Source organism: Lagopus leucura, unplaced genomic scaffold (genome assembly GCF_019238085.1).
Source record: "Lagopus leucura isolate 7727_CA_CO unplaced genomic scaffold, USGS_WTPT01 Super-Scaffold_1, whole genome shotgun sequence".
NCBI classification, from domain to species: domain Eukaryota; kingdom Metazoa; phylum Chordata; class Aves; order Galliformes; family Phasianidae; genus Lagopus; species Lagopus leucura.
This window is the reverse complement of record NW_024962250.1, coordinates 1515825-1537958: the sequence shown is the minus strand read 5'-3', so window position 1 is coordinate 1537958 and position 22134 is coordinate 1515825. Positions and strand designations below refer to the sequence as shown.

General features: G+C 40.4%; 1 long non-coding RNA gene across 1 annotated transcript; it reads right to left on the bottom strand.

The window, feature by feature from the left end:
• Positions 1-18374: 18374 nt before the first annotated feature.
• LOC122175849 lies at positions 18375-21120 on the bottom strand. The gene is made up of 3 exons (XR_006177523.1): positions 21087-21120; positions 18962-19072; positions 18375-18393 (listed from the first exon to the last, which is right to left on the bottom strand). It is a non-coding gene; the product is annotated as an uncharacterized LOC122175849 (long non-coding RNA).
• Positions 21121-22134: the final 1014 nt, after the last annotated feature.

Sequence of the window (22134 nt, the reverse complement as noted above, 5' to 3'; positions counted from 1 at the left end):
TGTGTGTTGAAAGTGTTGGTGAATTCATGGTCTTTTGTTTCATACCAGGCCGGGTTTGAATCAGTTGCTTAATTTTCTGCCAATTCCTATTGCACTGCAGGAGTTCCCAGCACTTATACTACCAATATGCTTACCTGACTGTTGTATCATTTCTGTGTTCTACAATAGCTCCTTCCAAACCAAATGAAATGCTTTCATGGCATCAAGGAAGATAGCAAATGCTTTTGAAGCTCATTCTTCCTTTTTTTTTTTTTTCCCATCAGCTGTAAAAATTTGAATATCTGATTAATGCAACTTCAACCTGGTCTGAAGCCACACCAGTTTTCTCTCACTGTTCTGTCTAGAGCTGGCTTTGATCTGTTGACTATTGCTTTCATCAGAATTTTTCTCAGTACTGGCAATAAGCTTACACCTCCATAATTATTTTGATGAGCAGGATCTCCTTTGGCCAGGTTTGGTACAGCTATTGCCTTCAGCTAGTCACCTGGTATTTTCCCTCACCCCCACAACTGTTTGTATTTTTGTACAAGCTCCAAAAACCTTTCTCATTTTTAACTGATTCACTGTGCTGTCTGTTCTTCTGATCCTGGCTAAGTACTTATTCAGCACTACCTTACAGGTTAACGTGTCTGTTCCTGCAAAGTGCCTTTAAATCATTCACACACAAACATGTTCCTGATGCCAATGCTGTGTTTTATCATTAAAGCTTAATATATAACTAATTTCTACTACTCACAGTAGGAAATATGAGCAGGCGGTCTTGGAGATTCTTTTTTTGACATATGAGATATAACAAGATGACTCTTCTGGGAAGCGTAGTTTAATTCTTAAGTTTCTGGCTGCTAGGAACACTTTTTAAACAGCGTATGGATCATGCTGTGTTAGCCCTTTGGATTTCATCCCCAACCCCTGCAGTCAAAGCATGAAGAGGTCTGAGTGGAAGGGTACTTCACAAGCCATCCTGCTGCAGATTATGGAGGAAAACTTAGCTCAGATCAGCAGTCTATTTCTCCCATTGCAGGATTTCAGCAACAGGCAGAGTTGAAATTTACTGAGCAACTCTGAAATGGGAAACAATAGAAGTGCTACCAGGGCACACTTTTTCTTAGTTTCTGTTGGTTAGTAGTGAAATGGTTAGGAAAGCAGGAGTGTTTGGCTTTCCTGTTTTTCTGGAGGTGTTTGGGAATACTTTCATTATTTGCACAAGAACTGAAAATCCAGTCTGGAGTTCTTGTATATGCTAGATTTTAAACATGACAGCAATGGTTTATGTGGCTTGACTGCTCATAGCCAAATCTTTGGCTATTAAAAAAGAAGTGCCTTTTAATATCATGAAATGTCACCTTATTTTTGTACTGTGGAGGCAGCAAAGTTGATTGTGACTTTGACTTTACTGTGACTTTTTCTGTTATTCATTGTTATTCACATTTCCGTTACAGGTAAAAAAAAAAAAAAAAAAAAAAAACAAAAAAAATAGCATTAAGTATTTATGATTTGAATTTTAAAACCCTTCTGTGTGTTGTTCCCATAAAGATGGGTCGTTATGTTAACGGATGCACTTGAGTGCTTCCATGACAGTAAACTGTGTGGTTTCTTGTCACTGTGTTCCAGCTACAAGTTTGGCCTTAATCATATACAGCATCTCATTCCACAACTTTGTTCTCTAACTTCTCTTCTTTGCTATCTCCCTTTGCCTCATTTCATTTTTATTTTTCCCTCCTTGCTTTCCCTTGCAATAAGCCCAGCAGCTTATTGGAAGAAAATAATTTCTGTCCTGTGAACCCTTTGTATTTGCACCCAGTTTATGATATTGTGCCTTTGGTGAAGCTTCTGAGTCCCTCCTCTTCCCACTGAGGCAGATGTGAAGAAGTTCAACAACTTGCAGAACAAATCCTTGTTGTCTCCACTGCATCCGTGGTGTAATACCTGTGGTGAATTTCACCCATCGAATCTTTCAGGATGTGTAAAACACACTTATGTTCAGCTCCCTGCAAATAAGAAATAGCTTGAAGATTAAAAACCAACCAGCAGATGATTAAGCACCTTTTCACTCCCTATTACTCACCCTGCTTGCCCTCCCACATGAGTTTCTCACAGCTCGGTACGTTTTGTACATTTCCTTTCTCACTGTACCCCGGCACACACTGTGGCATTTGACAGAGGTTCTGCTGGGAGCATTTCCCAAAAGTAAGAGAAAAGCACTCCTTGGAGGTGTTTTGCTTAACACAGATCTTTTGGTCTGCAGTGCTGCAGGCTCTGTGCTGAGGATAGGTTTGGAGAAAAGGATAGCAGGAGGAAAAAAAAAAAAACAAAAAAAAAAAACAAGCTTTTGTTCTTAATTCTTTTCTCAGGCCTTTTCTCAGTTGGTTCTGTTGCTATCACTGTGAAGACTATTTTACACACCCTTGTGAAAGGCGTGTTTGGGTCTCTGTGGTGGCCGATAAGGGTGGTGCGGAGTGGTGGGCTCACCCCACCCACTGACCACACAGCCTTTCCCTTTCCTCTGTCTCTGCTCGCTCCTTCTGAGTTGCTGGGGCATATGGGAGGAGGGATAGCTGTCTCCCCATTATCATTGCTTTGCAGAGAAAGCACTCGGCAACTTGTGCCTCAGCTTCACTGCCCATGTTTGTACCTCGTGTTTCTTTCTCTTTTGTTGAGCAACTTTATCAGCTCCTTCAGCTGCATTTTGGCAAAACAGAGCCTGTTCACTTAGAGCATTTTGGAAAGCTCAAACCTATGCCCTATGCATGAAAACTGTTGGGGAAAGATTACCTTGGGTGAAGTGCCAGCAGAATAGCACCTGTCATCACGCTTTCAGGAGACCAGGTTGCCTTCTTGCAGCCCTTCAGCAGTCAGGGATTTTGCCAGCTATCTGTTGTCTTTTATTTCTCCATCCTTTCTTCTTTAAATGCTTTTACTCCAAGGAAGAACCTGAAGGGAATACCATCCTTAGAGCTGGTTTCCTCTCAGCTCCCTGCAGCTAGGATCAGTAGGAACAACAGCCTGCTTCACTTGGCTGCCCATCCTCATGGGTACCTGCAGCCTTTAGGAGGGCTGCTCTTATGGGCCAGCAGGCAGCCAGGCCTGTTTTGGTTACCCTGATATTCCCAGTAACCTGGCTCCTGGCCATCTCTGTTAAGTCTGGACTCCTTCCCTACACACAGCATTTTTCTGTAACCATCCTTTCTGAGCATTCTTTGCAGTTGTCACTGCACTTTCATTGGGTAGATTTTTATTTAAATTGTGAATATTCTGCCTTTCTTACAGGGTTCTGTATAATTTGCACCCTTTATGTAGTTCTGTTTTAAGTATACTGGGAAGGAAGCTGATGTTCTGCACCACATCTGCTCTTGATCTGGATCCACTTAAGTACATAATTAACTATGAGATTTTGTGCAGCCCTATAGTGTTTTGCCAGAATATTTCTATGTTGTAAGGATGAGGCAAATGTTCCAGGCCAGCAACTGCTTCGTGGCATGTCTAGAGTAATAGGGGTACATGATGATAGATAAGAAGCTCGGGGAACAAGGATGAACTGAAACACGTCTGAGGTGATGTGAATGTTCCCTTACATGGAAAAATCTCTCCCCTTTAGCTTGCAACAAATACTGTATTCTCAAGGGAGCTCTCTTAAGTTAACATTGACTGCGCAGTTTGTGTGTGGACCAGTTTATGTGGGTGTATTTCCTGCTGTCTTATATAACCATCAGAAGGCGATCTATTTTACCATATGTTTATACACATATTAGCTTGCATTAAAGAACATCTATTTTGTTCTGAGGTTTAGCACTAAGTAGTCTTTCAAGTAGTCCTGCAATTGGGCAGATGGTTAATAGCCAGGGACAAGTCTAGCATTGAAGACATTTACAAAGTAATTTTGGAGAACCTGACAAGAATCTTTTGCAACTGATTACTAACTGTATTTTCCTATGCTTTGGATAGATCTGGTTGTATCAAGAGAAGTCTCTATGGACTTGATTTAACAAAGGCAAGATGGATCTGACTCTGCATATTTTTTTTGATATTGAAGTTAGCTTTTTACTCAGTTGTTATCTTGCCCAGAAAAGACTGATTTTGTTTTTCCTTAAGCTGAATGGCAACCCACCTGGGTTCATATCTTTTATCCAAGTATGCCCATTTTTTTCCCCCTTTGTATTACCAAGGACTTTGATTTATTGTGCCTTTGCCCTTTCTGAGATAATGTTGTTATCTTGAAAGAAGATTTTCCTGATTAGTTACCATAATAAACAAAGGTTTCATTTGCAAATCTGCCTTGGGTTATTATAGACATTAAACTTATTCAGATCCCTAATGCTCATGATTTATTATGAATGGGAATGTCTATGGGATGCATAGCTAGCAAATTTAGAGGGAAAAAGATCTTCTAGCCAAATTAGGCTGGTGAAATCAAGTAGATTGGAATGGTGATAAATGCTGAAATGCAAATGTTATTTCTGGTATTCTAATGAGTAAGGGAATCTCTTTATATAGTTAAAGCTTCACTGTTTATTTGAAATGTGGCTGCTTGTTAGGAACAGCATCTCAGCCTTGGTGGTACTGCTGTTGTACAGTACTGGCTCATCTCACAGAAAACTGTTTGAAGAAGGTTAAAGATTTTGATTGTTTGGGTAACGTGTGGCAGCAATAGCAAGTGGGATGCATTTCTGGATCCTGCTATTGAATCAAACTGCAGATGCCAAATACAGTGCTGCTGATGAGATGGAGAACGACCTTGTCCCTGTCAGTGTGCAGAATGGGGGGGAAGGGGGTACCAAGCAATCATCCTTTGGATACCTCAGTGGAAAGGAGAAGTTACACCCACTGTCTTTTTATTCTAAGTAGGAAGGAGGTGTTTTGTTGTGCAGTCTGGGCCGCTCTGCACCTGGTGGTGATACGAAGTGGCACAACAGAGTGTTACTGCATCTTTTCCAACTTGGAGATCAGACAGGGATAATATGTGGGATGTTTGAGTCTAGTTATACTAAAAATCACCTTTCACCTTCCCAAAACCCTGAGCTAGCACCAAGAGAATGCTGACTACAGTCTAGGTCAGTGAGATCTCAAGTGAGCTGCTGGATTTAGCGTTTATCTACCTTTTTCTAATGGCTTGAAGTTATGTGGTTGCAGTATGGAAAAGAATGAGACATATCTAGGTTTTCCTGTGGTGTTTTGTTTGCACAATTTCCATATATCTAAACAAATTCTGGAAAGCCCTCCTGATATTCTTGCTCTTGTTTCTTTATTTCATTGAGCATCTAATGAATTTTCTTCTGGATTAAATCATGGCTCTGTTTTTCCTTTGAGCTGCAGCCATAATCTTTTATTTTTTAAGTTTTGAAGTGTCATTCCATATTTACAGCAGTAGTTTCAGGGGAAAAATCAAGTCTTGTACCCTCAGAAACTGAAAAAAGCATTGCATATTTCAAATCCAAACTAAGAGTAAGTACTCAGAGCTTTCTTCTTCACCTTCAAAACTGTAACATAAGATGTGAATATTTTTGTAATTAAAAAGTATTTTTTTAAATTGGTTTTTGCTAGGCCAAAAAATCAAAATTGCTAACATTCTGGTGGACATTTCTAACAACGGAATTTTAAGAAAGAGTTTTTTTAACAAATTCTTTTTACCTTCAACACAAAATGTGAGAATAATCCATCAAAGGAAATTTAAAATGAAGAGTAGCAGTGTGGTATAAAGTATTCAATGTTCTGCTAGTTTAACTGCTTGTTTTTTTCAAATATTTACTATGTAATGTTCTTCCCAACAAACCACGTTTTCCAATCGCTCCTGTGACCTTCTTCATAACTTTATCTCAGCATGGACTCCATTGTGAAAGATGCTGTACAAACTCCTGTATGCGATGGATCCCACCCAAAGAGTTTCCAAGGACAAATTAGAGGAAGGTGGTAGGAGGAAAGCAGCGCATCATTTGACTACACAAATGGAAAACTTCCACAGGCAGATGAGGCAGTCTTCCCTAGAGCACCCTGGAAGCCTCTGCCACAGCCAATACTTGAATTAATATCTTCCCAAGTCCTTCAAAGACCATCCTCTCTCATTCCATCAGTTGATTTTTCTAGTCCAAAACTGGTGGAAAGAACACCCTGATTTCAGTGTTTTTTGAGCAGAGTCCCAAATACAGAAAAATCTATTGTTTTTTTTCTCAACTGTAGTAAAGATAAGACCTTATCCAATGCAGAAAAGAATGCTAACCTCTGTTTTTGTCAACTGGCACCACGAAGTTCAGTTAAAGCAGGTCACTGGGAGATCTGTACCCTTCCTGGCAGTCAGGGCACTAAGGAAGGGAATTATTTTTGCCACTTCACATTATTAGCCATGTCTCACACTTAATTCATCGGTGCCATCATTGTCTTTTTTAAAATGTGTTTTTAATTGAGGCATGGTTTTGTTGCAGGTGGTATCTTATTTGTATAAAGAGTTTTTAAAGGAAAGTCTTTTTTTCTTGGCAAGTTCTTTGATGCTATTCTTGCAAATCTAATACAAAGACTTGAGCATCAGATATGCAGTGCTGCTTCTACACTTATCCCCCTCAGGATTATTATAGAGTGGAAAGTTTTCAGACAGATTTTCAGAGTTGAAATAAGACATCACAGCTGTCACGCTACCGTCAATACCATTCAGCTCCATCATATGTAAAATAGCCTGAGCATATGGTGAGAATCTGCAGTGACTGCAATGAAATTGCATCAGCCGTAAATTTAGGCCATTAGTTTCACCTCTTGCAGTGAGGAGATCCTAACGTATTGATTTTGCATTTTTATCATTCTCACTGAGGCAGTAACCAGAAACCAGCTGAGATAGAAGCTGAAGTTTGTAACGTGCATTTCCAAGAACAGTGGAGGAACGTATTCTTTTCCACTGTTCTATTTCTGTTTTAGTCCTTGTGCATTTGAAATATTCAATACATTTGGCAAAAAACTCCAAACACTAGAACCAAACCCAGACCCCAGGGTTGGTGCTATGGTTTTCTTTTGAAACCTTCCAGTCAAAGCTCTGCCATGGCAGTCAGACTTCTGTAAGCCTACGAAGCCTGCGTGGAAAGACTTCAAAGCCAATGTTTACAAAGCATATTGAAATGCCTATATTAAGTCTGTTTGGATATCAGCTAATTTATTCTCAGGAGCAAAGCCTACACTGATGAAGTAATCCTGGGTAGTTGGGCATCCTGAATGTCGTCTTGCACACATAATTATCTGACTGATATGCTCAAAGTTCATTTTTTTGTATATCCAAAATACATTTTTTGGATCTTAAAAAATCTTGTGAATTTTACTAGCTCAGTTTTTCACATCTTGTTTGAGATTATTTTGTGTATTTGAAGGCTTAGACATCAAAATTAACATAAGCAAGAATACTTTTCATCCAGTGTGTGTGTTTAGCATGCTTATTACTCTAATCTGTGTAACCACTGTTATTTAGCATTTATCCAGTCTTGTTTTCTGTTCACCTGTTCCATCCTGTCTGATACTGCTGTGAAAGCTCCTCAAATCAGAGTCAGTCTGCTTGCTGTGTGCTTACACAGGGCCAGCTATAGTGGAGTCTTGGTTCCTACGTGAGATTTTAATTCCTTCCATAATTTCAAATGCAGCAAACAGTAGACCTGACTATAGGAACAGAAATTTCTGCCCCATCCAGGGTATGATTTTTACTGTGGGATGCATACAGAAGCCAGCCTCAGAGATGGCTGATTGACAGCCATAAAAGGGAATGGTGAGAGGAGAAGTTGTTACAAGTGGCATTTTCTTGTCATATCACGAGCTCCTCTTCTATCAAATCAAAGAAGAACAAATGGTCCATTTGTTGCTGAGATGCTGCACATCTGTGGCTGTGTCTAATCAGAATTAATTATGAAGAGCTGAGTCTCTGTAATGCTTCTGGTCCCTGGGCTCTGAAGGACCCATTGCTTTGTTCTATAGCTTCTACTGCCAATTTCTGTAGCCGCCTATTATCAAGCACCAAAAGGTAGAGATTGTACAGGGTTCCTGGCAAGCAGCACAAAGTATCACAGCTTAATTCTAAAGCAATGACTAATCAGGGTATCCCAGGAAGGAGCTTTGCAATTGCTCTTGCAAGGGTAATGAGGACAGTTTTCATAGCTATGGCATTTTGAGCCAAGCAAAATGCAAGCAGTCTGGTTTATTCTTTGCTGGTGAGAAAGACCATGAAAGAGTGGGTAAGGCAGCTCCAAACTGAAAAGGAGTTTTGCTGAGAGAAGGATTGCACAAAAATGGGAGGTGGGATTAACAGCTATCTTTGTTGTTTCATCATAGCAAGACTGATAGATAAATTCTATTAGCTGTGGAGTGCTGTTGTGTGAAAGAACACAGATCATGGCCTGAACGGGTGATTAGCCCATAAGAAAGGGCTTGTGTTAGCCTGTTAGTAAGCTGTGTCTAGCTTCTGCAGAAGAAACTTGTTTGTGAGAATGTGAGAATCTGCTGCGTAGCTATAAGCAAGTCTCTTTGCTTTTTGTGAGTGACTGCTTACTTTGATATGTGGTTCTTTGTTTCCTTCTGCTATAAAAATGTGTGTGTGTGTATATATGTATGTATGTATATGGTCACAGTACTAAGGGGTGTAGGTGGATATCTGGCTGCCTACCCCACCAGTATCTGCTGAGAGTAATCCCAGGGCAGATACTATACTGGTCAGCTGCTACTGGTACTGAGAACTTGGTGGAGACCAATTGACAGGCTGACTCCAGTAACATGAGCACCTCTCTATGAAACTGGTGAACCTTAACACAGAAGCACTGGCACTTTTGCATTGCAGCTGTTTTGTTTGGCAAATACAGGAAGCAGTTTACATGGCTACGCAGTGCTCTGGTTCTCAGTCCTTCTGAAATAGTGTTATTGTAGCAGGATAATACTGATTAAGGATAGTTCCCTGAGGAAGGAGGGCCTTTTGATGACTGAGTCATTTCCTTTCTCTGTTCTACTTCAGTGAGATAGGGCTTCTCTCACCACAGGCACACACCCTTTGTATCCAGAGGGTTCTCCAGCAAGGAGCTGAGAAGCACATGCTTCAGCCTCAGCATGGAGGTGCCTGGGTGCACAAGGAATGTGCCAGGAGTCCAAGCAAACTGTGCCACATTTGACTTCATTTCTGCAGTCAATTATGCATCAAAATGGGTCAATGAGGTGTTTAAATGATATCTCCCAAGTTCATGCTGTGGGGCAGGAGCAGAGCTAGGACAGAACTAGGCAGGAAATACCACAGTAAAGTCAACAGATTTCAGTGCATCTCATGCAAATTTTATCTATGTAGTAAGACTCTTTTTTTCACCAGATATTCTGGTTGCCAGTACGCTTCCAGAACTACAGACTAGTAGTCTGTGGTGAAATCACTCTGCTGGAATAACCTTTTGTGAGGTGAGATTTGAGGAATGAGCCTCTTAAATTGACATCATAATTAAGTAGAGTAGTTCTGTCATTGAGAAAATGTTGGGCCAAATGGCATGACACTCAATATGATAAGACTAGTGTAAAAACTAAGGTCAAAATGCAAGTTTCAGAAAGACTGAACCACCAGTACATTAACTTCAAACACTGGCACAGTTTCTCAGTGTTGCAAGACCACTGTTGTATATTTCTGAGATGCTCTGGACTAATAAGTGAAATTGCTACCTTACAAGAAGATGCACTTAATAGGGTAATGCAGTGCAATCTCATTTCACTTTATTAGCAAACAACCACAGCCCCATCCTAGTAAGACTGCCTGATGTGAGAAGGCCATATATTTCCAAACCCCTAAGCTCTGATTTTTCTTATGCTAATTTGCCCAATTCGTTTGAATATAGGCATGGATTTGCCAGCTAGGCAAAGGCAGCTCTAGCAGCATCTTTACAAGCTGCTGAAGGACAGCCTGCTGCTTGTGGAAGGAGCAAGGCTTTTGGCCAAGGTCACTAGCTGCAATAACACGAATTGCTGAAAATAAATCAAAAAAGCAAGTGCTGTTCACACCTAATTACAGCTGTGGAGGTAAAAATATTCCAAGTTCAATTACAACTGATGAGCATAAACAAAATCCCAGCTCCCAAACCATGCAAGCAACAGGGAATCTTGATCATGTGGTATGGTAGTAGATAAGAACAACTCTTTGTCTCTCTTCTCACTTTGATTTTTGTCATGTGCTGCCATGAAAGGTGGCTGAATGACCTCGAATGTAACCATGGACTTGCACAAAAATGTTGCTGTTATCACTTCTGAGCTAAAACTGGGTTCTTCTAAATGTTTTCCCTTTTGAGGTACAATAATTGCTCTACGATTAGGCAGGAAACTGTACCAGCATTATTGCTTTAAAGGAGCCAGTGTTATCAGAAAACAACACATCAGGGCCTGTCCTCACAGGAAGGAAATCATAAGTAATCAGCAGTGCTATAATCCAATTGGTTGCTGCTCCCTTTTCATGGACATGGCAGAGTGCAGAAAAATGCTTTAGGACTTTTGTTTGTGGCAAAAGGGTTTTAGAAGAGCCCTGGCTGCTCTTTGCCTCCCTCCTCATCTTTTACAAACATTTCAGTTTTTCTTCCATAAAGTGCAAAAAAAAAAAAAAAAAAAACTTGATAAGTTTGCAGGACCCTTCCATAGAAAGGATGTTTTTCAAACTGGTGCTATCACTTCCCTGAAAGCACCACCAGTTTACACTGGTAAATTGACCAGGAACTATATGCCCGTTCATCCATATATAAATACACCCACCCACACCTATATATATGCAGTCATCCACCAAGACCAGTGTGAAATACTTACATCTGTGTTGTAGAGAGCAGGCTGGCTCTCACATGTGTTCTACAAAAGAAAACAGAAATGCTGATTTGGTTAATAATACAGAATCTGACTGGAAATCTCCTCTTTGAAGCAAATTCTACATTAGTGCTGGTTTGTTCTGCATTTGCAGTCTGTGTATTTGGGGATTCACAGTGATTTTCAGAGATGCGGTCTCCTGTTCATCCATCCAAGTTGCTCTGTGTCTTCAGGTCATCTGATTATTTTGTTTATTAGTAATATACACCAGTCTAGCTGTGAGAGTCAAAGATACAAGTAATTCTGAAAAAGTGCTGACTCTACAGACAATGTTTGGTTTGATGGCAAATGCATCACGTGTTCCCACAGTTGAAGAGGGATGGTTACTCCTCACTCATCACAATATCAATATGATGCTGAGGTGACCCACAAAAGTGAGGCTTTCACATCACTCTGAAGCCTGAGTCCCACAGTGGTCTGGAAAAAAAACAGCTTTATAGAGTGGTAAAAAAAAAAAAAAATCTACAGGCCCAGCTGTGTAAGAAAATGCCAGGATATTAATTGAAGTAGACAAAGCAATGTTATAGAACTAATTGCAGCATCAGCACCCTGAAAGTGTCTGTTTGATAAAAGACACCAAATAACAATCTGAACCCTACTGAGAGTTTTGATGTCTGTTGAGAGCTATATTCCAGATCTTTTTGAAGAAGATGTTCCTTAATGCTTTAACATTCTATTTAGCAGGACTAGCATCAGAGAGTGAGCTTCTATTTGTTTGTTGCTCTGTTAGAATAGAACCCCAAGACTGGAGTACTGCCTGAGCTTCTTGGACCTGCAACATGCTACTGGCATGTCAAAATTCTCAGCACTACATGCAGAGTTCTACTACTGTCCAAAACAAGTAAGCTGCTTCTGATAATGTGGCAAGGGAACACAGTTGAAGTTGAAGGCCAGCAGTTCAGAAAGGGTTTCTCCTCTCTCTAGAGCAGAGGTGGGGATTTCTAGGTATTAGCCTGATCAGGTAGGCCCAAGCATTTGAGTGGTGGTGAAGGACAAGCTGCCTGTGCAAACAAATGCCTTGCAGAGGAGTGGTTTAGTAGCTGTTTCTATTCAACTGAGTTTGACCTCAGCACAGTTCTTCTGACAAGGATGGAACAGAAAAGGAAATAAATAATAACAATAATAATAGGTGAATGAGCCATTTTGGAAAGTTGCAATATTTTGCTGTTTTGTGAGTTCAGTTAACAAAAGAAAAATGTGAGCCTTGAACTGAGGAAAAAAGCCTGGAAAATCAGATAGCACTGGGGAGAAAGGTCACAGGTTTTTATATTTCTCAGGCCACAGGAATAGAATTATTTGTCTTATCTCTACCTTTCCTGCTTATTCTTGTATTAGATGTGTAAGTGCCCACTGCTTCATGGTGCCCTAATGCTAGCATGGTGTAAAGTAAGCAAAGGGATGCAGTTGCATCACACTGTCTTTCACATCCTCTTAACTTCCATATTAGAAACTCAGAATGCTAAGAGTTCATAGACATATACTCCAAAGGGCCAAAGAACATCCTCTTCACCAGAGGATGTTTCCACCAAATGTTTCCACATTTGGTCTGATTTTGGGTCGTTGTCCTTCAGACCTTAGTGGAAGGCTTTTACTTCAAAGAGCACTGTGAGTACTGAGTTGCTTTTACATCTCAGCTGCTCTCCCTGAGATGACTTTTGTCAGTTTGGTTGTTTGGTTTAGTAGTAATGTTTTTAAATTGAAACCTCTGTGCCCACAAGGCACATAAAACAAGAGGCTTTTAAAAGCCAGAGGATAAATAAAACACAACCTTGAATAAACAACAGGCTTTTGTCCTTATTTCCTTCCCTTCCTTAATGGATGCTGATAAACTATCTGAATTTCTCAGTGTATTAATGCCAGAATGACAGTAATAGGAAACCACAACCTCACAATAGCAATGATTTGACCAAATCATTAGCTTTTAGACAAGCAATTATTTCGTTCAAGATTTTCTGTAGGTTACTGTGGTCTTTCCAGGTTGCTCCGTTCTCTACCCATCACTGACTATTTCAGTAGCATACATTTATCAAAGAAAACTGCTAGGCTAACTCTGGGCTGATATATTTTATGGAAAAATATTATGTTTGACCAGGTAAGCACTTACACGTTGTGCTTCATTACTGATCTTATACTCTCAGTGCTATCAGCAAATAACGCTCCTTATTGTCTGCATCAAAACATTTTTTGTCTGTAAGGCTGATCAACAGAAGTACTAATAGGTGTGGGTTTTGGGGTTTTTGTTTTTTTGCTATGCAGTGCACCAAAAAGTAAAGACGTTCTTCTCAGGGCCTAGGAGCGTACATACTTCTGTTAAAAACAAGGGAACTTAGAGGAACACTCTCAGGAGATATCATCTATGCCTTACATGGAATACCACATCAAGCGTAGGCTGTGTCACTCCTCCTGTCATCAAGCTCTACAGGTCTGATTACTGTGCATAGCAATTTATGTATTTCTATTTGTTAATCATTGAAGAAGCCTGGGAATTACTAGATGAAGGAGACTGGAATTTCTTACCTGCGTTTCTGTCCCTCTCTTTATGATTATGTGGACGAGGATAGAAAATTCCCCTTTCCTGAGAACATACAGACCTACAGCTATGGTGCCTTCAGCTTCTGCATGCCAGGTGCAAGATGCGTTGTGCCAGCAGAGCATGGCTCCAGCACTAACATAGAAGCTGCTGATGCTAAACAAATTGCAAAACCTGTACTTATCTCTGAAAGAAGGTAACAAGAGCCACTAGTGTAGAAGCTTCTTTCAGTGTCTCACTGGCAGTGTGACCAGCAAGGCATCATTTTCTGTATCTGCTTTTTGTGCCTTTCATCCTGCACCTGCCACAGTCATACCCAACCCCTCCTTTGGCAGTGCAGGAATTACAATGTCAGTGAAAATCAAGCTTGTACATTAAGGCGATGAGAAAACAAGATCAGCAGAGAAATTCCCTTCAAGATGTTCATATGCCTCCTTTCTGCTGGAGTAGATTGGTGCCTGTATCCAGGATTTCTGCTTTTCATAGCTATCATCTGTGAGTTCACCTTCCCATTTGTTCTCTAGACTGTATACCAGGGCAAGTCAAAACAAACTGATCACCCACCCAAACTTTTGTTTTGAGAACATTCCCAGAGCAAGTCACACCCAATTCTTTTTTTTGAAGGTCTCTAAACAAAACAGGCTATGGTTGATAACATAAATGCACAGAGGCGGACACACCACTGAACGTGCCCAGAAACAGGCAGCAAGCAAAACACATTTGCAGAAAAATACAACTTTGGGCAAGTCAGGACACAGGCAGCATTCATTTTGCATGTCCACGCACTTAATGTTTATTGCTTTGGCTGCATAACAGAAAAATTGTTTATCCTCTATATTGATCTGTTCACTTCTGCTTATTTCACGGCATGTATAACTTTCAACCAAAGTAATAAAGCAGGCCAATTAACAAAAATAATAATAGCATTAAAATATTACAAGCAAAATTACTACGTATCCAGGAATGAAAAGACAGAATTCAAAGGCAAGTGAAAAGCATAATATCTTGTTATGAGAGGAGCAGATGAGCACTGTGCTAAAAAGCAGTAATATCTGCCCAGCCCTTTGGATTGGAGTCCTTTCCTCACGTGGTAAAATAAATAAATCAGACTTTACATCATGAGAAACTCAGCTTCTGAACATCCATGTTCAGTGGAATATGGATTCCAACATAAAAAGGAAAATAGTAGAGGTTTATTGAAATGTGAGTTTCTAGAATTAAAAGGGAAATAACTCAGTTTCTTTACGTAGAAGAAAAGCTCAAAAAAAGAGACCCCTATCCTAACTTGAATATATATTTCAATTGTGAAAGTTCATGACTGTGAATTGTGAAGTTTTGATAAAAATATTTTTAAAAAAATATTAAATGAAATGTTGGGAATGACACCTCAAATGTCAGAAATCTTCCATCATCCATTGCTTTCTGAAATCCCACGCTTACCGTGGCAAAGTAGCAGTAGGCTGAGGGAAGGAGTCATTCCTGAATGTTGGGGACCCATTCAGAACCAAAAGTCTGGAGTTGGGCCCTCTCAGTTCCCCATCTTTTCTTTGCTCAGAAAGACTGTGGATGCCCCATCCCTGGTGGCATTCAGGGCCAGGCTGGATGTAGCTCTGGACAACCTGGGCTAGTGGTTGGCAACCCTGCACATAGTAGGGAGTAGAAACTAGATCATCTTTGAGGTCTTTTCAGTCCAGGCCATTCTTTGATGATTCTATGATTCTTTTTGCTCCCTATGCACATTCTGGACTTTACAGGGTGCCCTGAGTTCTTCCCTGGGTGCTAATGGTCCAGAGTGTGACAAGGGATCAGGTTGCCTACAAGCAAATCTGGCTGAGTTTTGATGAATTCTCTCAGTTATAATGATGGGGAGAAAAATATTGTTCGTGGGCTACATAAACAATTTTAATTGGCTCAGCAGCCCGAAATGTGCTTTTTTTGTTTGACTGCCAAGGTTGCTTTTTCTCTTTCTAATTATGTTTCTCTCCAGCTTTCAGCAAAAACAGGAAGTAAGACATTCATTACTTGAATGACAAATTTTCAACAAACCAACATTTCAACATCCATTGTGTAATTTCCGACCTAGAGCCAGCTAGGAGCTAAGTGCCTTTAGAAATGTATGTCTCCTCTTACAAGGGTCTTATTGGCCCCATGTGCTGCTAAATAATAGCATGCTACATTTGTGCTTCTGAAACATGGTCCAGAGGCCTTTCTCAATGGGAACTGGAGATAGATACACCCCAGTGTATGTCTGATTTTTATTTCCTCTGCTGTGAATGTCTTACTAGGGTCTATCTGCTGCCTTGGTTCTGCAGGACCCTCAGGATGTCTGGGATTATCCAAGTCCTGTACCTTGTCACAGGCTTAAATGATGAATGAAAATCTGCTCTCATACTGTAGCAACTTTCTAGATTTATATACCAAGCCCATCATTTTCTGTAGATCCCTTTTCTGTATTTCCCCTCTGGTTACTGAAACTACCAGCCTCTGTAGCAAAACATTTCACTAACTCTGCAGGACATCTTTGGAGACAACTTTCCCTCTCAGACTGGCTGACTGAGCAAGCAATACAAGCATCCAGGTGATGCTTGCATTCATGGCCATCTCTTGTACTCTCTCCCATACACGGTAGCAGGTTTCTTCTTCCAACAAAGACATCTGGTAGCTCAAATTTATAAAAGCAGTAGGTGTATACCCAGGTTGTGTCTTTATCTACTCCTAGTGCAAAAGCTGAAGAGGGAGGGAAGTCATTAGAGCAGCTAGCCATGTGTCAGACAGCCATCAGCTCTTTTTAGTCATCACCAAAGTTCATTGCCCTTGCAGGTCTATTCAGATCAGCTCTTCGTGTTCTCAAGAGAAGTTTAATAAAAAAGCATTTGCAACCTGAAAGAAATGACCATCCAGATAGGCGTACATTTGGCACAAACAAGATGTCTTCAAAATTGGGCTTATAGAAGCAGCTTTTCTTCGGCATACTCTTGGACACAGACACTACGGATTTACCTAAGATATCTGAAAGTTAGACTGGCAAGGCTCCAGAAACACTGAAGATAGTATCCTTTCTGTTACATGAAAATACAGGGGTCCCAAGATACAGCACCAGCAAAAAACAGGACTAGACTGAGGATTGTATGTATTTCCTTCTTACATCTCTATTTCTTTAGTCCTGATAATGATTTTAAGCTCTGATGAGTTTGGTTTTTTGTTTTTTTTTTTTTTTAAATAAGTCTTTGTTTGATTTTTTTAATTTTTTTTTTCCCCTGAGATGCCCAGCCTTTTTCAGTTTCAGGGCACACTGTCATATCCACCTAGAGTAGCTGCTGTGTACAATTTCACTGTTTGAGTGTGGAGAAAAAGCTCTTACTCCTCTTGTTCAGACAGCTGAGCTGTAACTGGCAAAGCAAGCAATAGGTATATGCTACATTGTGGGAGTGAATGAGAATGCCCTTTAAATTACCTATAAAACCCTTTGATTCAAACTGCTGATGTTGCCATGGGCAATTTGCTAAGCGTATTGATCATCTTCTGTTTAAATTAAAGTTTGATGTCCTGGAACAGGCTATTCAGCACAGAGAGCTAATGGGATGGGATGAGATAGGGGTAGTGAGAGAAATACATGCACACGGGGGAAATGGACTGTGGTCAAAGGAGAAAAAAAGGGGGTTATGTACTGAATAGGTTCCATGGGTCAGTTAGCAATAAATATTGTGGTGATAAAAGAGTCTAGCATGGATATTGAAGGAAAAGATTTTTTGGTGTGTAATTAAAGGAAAAAGTGCAGTTTGACAGAAACCTAAAATTTCAGAAAAAGAAAATGAAGCATTTAAGAAATATTATAAATGTATGCATACAAACTTAATTTCTGCCAGAAATGTAAAATCTCCCAAACGTGTAATGAATTGGCTTACATACGAGCCATATCATCACTAAGCCAACATGGGTGAAAGCTGATAGGCCTCAGGTAAATGTTGACCAAGAGAAGAAATAGCTCAGAGGGAGGTTATCTCTAATAGCTTCCCTTTGGTCATGTGTATGTCTACTCCTCTGTCTATCAACCATGCAATCATTTGAGCTCAAACAAAATTAAAACTTTAGAAGGAAGAAAAATGAGGTTTTCATGAAGAATGGTATCTGCTTTGCTGGAATAATGCCTAGCAGGACCAAGGTTTGTTTGTTTGTTTTTTCCCTTGAGGTAGACAAAAGGAAAAGTGACTTAGAGAAATAAGATGATGAAATATTAAACCTGATTATGTTTGCCAATAATATTTATAGCACATGAACGAGATATCCAGGCAAGAAAAGCAAAATGCACATTGAACTGGTCAGATAGCTACAGGATTATGAATTTGCCCAGCTCAGCATCAATTTAATTAGTTATGGAAGCAAACAGAAATTGGTCAGACAGAAGTCTGATAAAGTGTATTGAACTAGAGAAGATCTTCAGAGAATGGCAAGAGACCTCTCCTTAGTAATTAATTAGTTCAGGTTTTCTGGGGCTTCTTTTTAGTGTTTTAGTGTGTGAATGTAAATTTCTTTGCAGAAGAGTAGCAAGGAGCTCTTATAAAACTCGTGGGTGCAGTTGTCTTTGAGCTTTGGGTTAGAACTTTGAGTTTTAAGGGGAGTGGGGATTATGAGGCTATGGTGTGGACCAGCTCCAAGCAATTGAAAGTTAAGGTCAAAAATGTTGACAGTATGGACTGATACTGGTATCTCCTTTGGGAGCAATTAGTAACAGTTACTCCAGCAGGGCTTCCTATTTAAAACCAATATGAGAAGTATCTAGGTATCTCATTTCCATAATTTCTAAACAGAAATAAATGTATAGATAGTATTGGTTAGTGGATAAGCCCATCCACCTGGCACCAATTATAGCACATCTTTGCAGCTTTATTTTGTCACGGGGTGGAGATCTTGTTCCTCTGTGCTAAAAGCCAATGAGGGAGAACTCTAGGCTTGTGTTTGCCTTGCATATGCAAGTGAAGTGAAATTGAAAGTGATGAAGCCCTCAAGCTGTATGTCTATAGTCAGATCCAGAGCTTCCCCTAGGAAAGAAGAAAACAAAGGTAATGACTGCTTCTATAGAATGCTGGGTAGTAAGAGAGGCTTTGGAACACAGTTGCACGTTCGTGATTCAAAAGAATATTTAAGAATTTCTGGATAACTTTCAACTGAAGAGGAATTAGTCTTGACAAGTTAGTCAAGACACTGTATTTACTAGTGTTTATTTGTAGATGTGATCTCATTTCCCCCTACTGTTGGCAGAGCCTCATATTTAGAATACAAGTGGAAAGAACTGTAATTGAAATTCACCATTGCAGGGTTCTGCAGAGCTTCTATAGTTTGGCTTTCTTCTCAGGGAAGTTATCCCTACCAAAATCATTCCTCTTCAGGATCTCACTGTGGGCAAAATCCTCTGCACCCCTCTAGGCTGGGTTGAAAAGCATCCTGAGAATGTTAAATGTAGTCAGACTACTGACCAAGATTTCAACCAGATTTGCACTATCAAAGCAGAATTGAGGATGTATATTCTATGTTCACACTGTATTTCAACACGTAAAGTTTTTGTGGGAAGACTAATAACGTGAAATTCAAGGTTAGCATGAGACTTACAGCCCTAAATGTTTGTGGTTAAATATTAGGCAAGTTTCTATGCTGTACTAATGTCTTTGTACTGGCTGATCCTCCTTCAGTCACAGCAAGAAGCAGGTACCACTCCTGAATCTGAAAGAACAAAAGCACAGATGTTGCTCTGTTCCAATCTCAGTAGCTGTACTTACAGACTTGATTACAACACGCTGGAGAGTTGTCGTGAACCCATAGCCCTAGGAAAAGCATGTGGAAGAAAAGGCTGAAGAACAGACAAGGAAACCCAGATACCAAAATCTGAAAAGCAAAGTTTGGACTGCACGTCATTGAAAGGTGGTTTTATAATCTCTGTTGCATTTTATGCTGTTACAGGATCCAAGCATCCCTTTGATGTATTTTAATCAAGGTCATACTTGGTGGCAGAGAGACGTCTCTCCCACTCCCAGCCAGTCTCAGGCTTCTTGCATAAAGAGAGTGGCTTAGAATGGCTTGTGTTGTGAAGAAAGCATTCTTGCTTTTAAATGAAGGGAAATGCCTTTTGTCTGACCATGATACTTATGTTACAGCAAGCAAGGAGTCCCATGCTAATTTTCACCTGGCTTGTAAAGCTACAAGAACACAAGGAGGGACAAAACTCTTGGGAGAAAAGATGTGAAGACTTGCGGCAATAGCAACGTCCTACCGTCCTTCGCTCACAGTGGGGTCACAAAGAGGCAGGGGGGTTTCCAGAGCATGAAGGGAAAGCATGGTGGAAACAAGCAGCCCAAGCTGCTGGCTACCACACCACACAAAGAAGCGTAGCTCTGGTACCCAGCAAGCAGTGGTGCCCAGGAAGAGCTATCACAGGAAACCATCTGTACCGGGCAGTGAGGGAGGCACCCCGTGCCGCAGGCTGCAGGAAGGCAGCTCCACAGGAAGTTGGGCCAGGCCAGCTGCCTCTGCAAACATTTATTTCTCTCCCTGACAGTCTTCTCCTCGACGCTCTCCATAAATGACATGGGGAGGAAGTAAGTTGTCAATTGAAAATTGTCGCCTATTATTAGCTGCGGAATGCGAAGTGCTTTAGTTAAGAAACCAATGTGTAACAGATTTGCATTTATTTCCTGTAACTGTAGTTAACAGGAAATTTATTTGAAATAGAAATAATTAGAAAACCAGTGCGACCCTTTCCTGAGAAATGTAATTTTTGACAGAAAATCATGCTCAGTGTTTCTTGAAATCTAAAAAACACAAGAGGTTTGAAAGGAAGAGTGCAGAGAATTGGTCAGAAAAATAAATTAGTGGACAAAGTCTGGTAAAAATTTTAAATAAGTCATGGAAATTAGTGGTGCAGAATGCACTTTTAGAACCATGTTAGAGAAAGGAAAGCCGACTCCTCCCTTCAAATTCGAATGATGTGCTTTTCATGGCTAAATTATGACTGATGTCTGCTAATTTGACCAGAGCTACAGGGCAGTGGGAAGAAAATACAGGGAATGTGTTGAGATTGAGATTGCAAACTATCACGTTGTTCGTAATTATTACTTCCCCATCCCAGGAGGTGTTCAAAGCCAGGTTGGATGGGGCCATGGGCAGCCTGATCTAGTGTTACATATGGAGGTTGGTGGCCCTGCCTGTGGCAAGGGTGTTCGAGCTTCATGTTCTTTGAGGTCCCTTCCAACCCAGGCTATTCTTTGATTCTGTTATGATTATTATTAGGAGATTTCTTCCACTTCAGAAATATTCTTCTGCCCCAGGCCACAGATATGTAACTATTATAATTTCTTTTAAGTAAGATAACCAAAAGACTTTTAGAATATTCCATGTGTCTACATTACACGCTTGGGCTGGCTCAGCCTTGTCAGGTAGAGGTATAAAGAGGCATGATGCCTGATCGACACAGCAGTGTTGGCAAAAGCTCCTAGCACTGAATAATTTACACCAGCGGAATTGTACTTTTGCCAACACAGCATGTTTCATCCAAGTAAGGCTGGAATAAACTCTTCCAGAAGAAGCTTAAGGTTTAAGGTACAGCTACGAAATCAAGTATTTTGCTGGTAGGATATAATAGCTTGGCAAACTATTCCCCACTTAGGTCTGTCCCAAGTCTCCTACTCAGCAGGTAGCAAGGAAAACAGGAAACCAGACTTCAAGAAGGCAGCAAACAAACCTCTGAGTCTAAAAGGGAATCTTTAGAAGCTGTGATCCCTCCAGCAAACAGGAACAGTCGGTGTCTTCCTGCCAAGCTGCTGATCTGCAGCAGCACTGACAGCCGCTCAATAGCTGCAGAAGAGGGAGAAATTGTGAAACAGGCTCAATCGGTGCCGAAATGAGGAAGGAAATGCTAAATGCTAAATGATTTAATTTTCTAAGTTCACTTTGTTCCCTACAGATAGACCTAGAATCGGAGCTGATTACAGTGCCTTGTTTTGATTAACAGACAGAGAGGGAGAGAGATCTGAGGCAAAGATACTTCTATCAGTTTCAAAGTGTTTCCACATCTTGTAATTCATTTTCATAGAGGGGTCAGGAATTCAAAGGATGTTTATCTTTCATGCTTTTTAGCTTAAAAAAAAAAAAAAAAAAAAAAAAAAAATCTTAGTAATGCTAGTTTAAATCTAGCTCACTCTACTGACCTTACATTTCTTATACTTCAGTGGAATTATTCCAGATTTACACCAGTGTGAGTAGGTATGCTTTACCCCATGCTAAATGAATTACAAGCTTTAAGCAGTCTATACATGCTGACTCAACTTTTTTGGGAGCTAGATAAAACTTGTTGGTGGTAAATGATTTCAGTTGTGTTTCAGCTTTACATACTCCATCAGGTGGGTTTACTGCATAATGCCACCAGAATTTGGAAGTTAATGGGCCTACTGCAGTCCCAGGTGCACCCTGAGATGCTGTTGAGATCTTGGTCCCACAGACCATCACTCCTTCTGTGGTGCCTGACAAATTCAAGCACCTCTGTACTGCTGCAGGAGATTAAAGCAACATTTCTTTTGTACTACCCAGTAATCTTTATGCTCGGTGGTAAAGTTAATGTACAGGTTTGTCATTCAACTCATTTCACGCAGGCTGCCAAAGAGCCTTCAGAGCACAGTGAGGTCCTGCTACTGCCAGCCTCAAGCAGATCTGAGCCAGTGTTCTGGAGGTAAAAGAACTACATGCCCATTTGTTTCTCAGTTTCAGAGAGGCTGAAATGGAGAAAACAATCA